Raw genomic sequence first — 1094 nt, forward strand, 5'->3', positions numbered from 1 at the left:
TAAAGAATCTAGAGCAGACTGGCGATCCCGCATTATTGTTCCCTTGCCACGCTATTTAACATTAACTTCGTCTTCTGCATATTAATCTTCAACCCCGCTTTACACTTTTTTGGTTAAGGTCCTCAATCATTTGTTTGAATTCATCCCCATTGTTACTGAATAGGGCAATGACATCTGCAAACCGGAGGTTGCTGAGATATTTGCCGTTGATCCTTACTCTAAGCTTCCCAGTATAAAGCTTGAATACTTCTAAGCATGCAGTGAATAGCACTGGAGAGATTGCGTCTCCTGGCCCGACCCCTTTATTGATAGGTAACTTTCTACGTTTATTGTCCGAGAATGAATGTAGCTGTGGAATACTTGTAGAGATTCCCAAGATATTCGCGTATGCCTCTGTACTCCTTTATTACGCAATGCATCTGTGATTGCTGGTATCTCTACTGAATAAAAAGCCTTTTAGTTATGTATTCAGTCAGAATCACGTGCACTTATACAGTCGTCGGTACCCACTCACGTTCCTACTCGTGCTTATTAAACACTCACACTCGATCATAGTTTGTTCCATTAGCACTCACTGGTCTTCAATTACCTCATGTCCACTCAAACTAGATCCCTGACATTCGTTCGTACCCACGTACAAACTGTACTCGCTCTTTATTCAAGATCCACTCAAACTCACGTTAACTGACATTCGTTGGCACCCACATTAATCGGTACTCACCCCTCTTTACACTAACACCCACTCAAACTCACCGCCTCTGACATTCGTTGGCATGCGCATTAATCGGTACTCACTCCTCTTCACACCAACATCCACTAAAGCGCACGCCCACTCACTCGCAATAATACTCACATCCGATCACGCACTTCGTCACTCGCTAACGCTCTATCTCACGCCTGTGAAGTGAGCGTGAAGCGATACTGATTAAGTCTACTCGTGAGTCAGTATGCCAACCTATGCCTGGCATGCATCCACACGTAAAAACACTAACCTGTCACTCTTATGCCCCCTGGAACGCCTGGAAGTCCCGGCTACGGTGTCCTAGTGATGGGCCTAGTACTGACCGGCTCTATCTGCATGGCCTTGGGCAGTT

The sequence above is a fragment of the Dermacentor silvarum genome, chromosome 3, assembly GCF_013339745.2.
Source record: "Dermacentor silvarum isolate Dsil-2018 chromosome 3, BIME_Dsil_1.4, whole genome shotgun sequence".
In the NCBI taxonomy this organism is placed as follows: Eukaryota; Metazoa; Arthropoda; class Arachnida; order Ixodida; family Ixodidae; genus Dermacentor; species Dermacentor silvarum.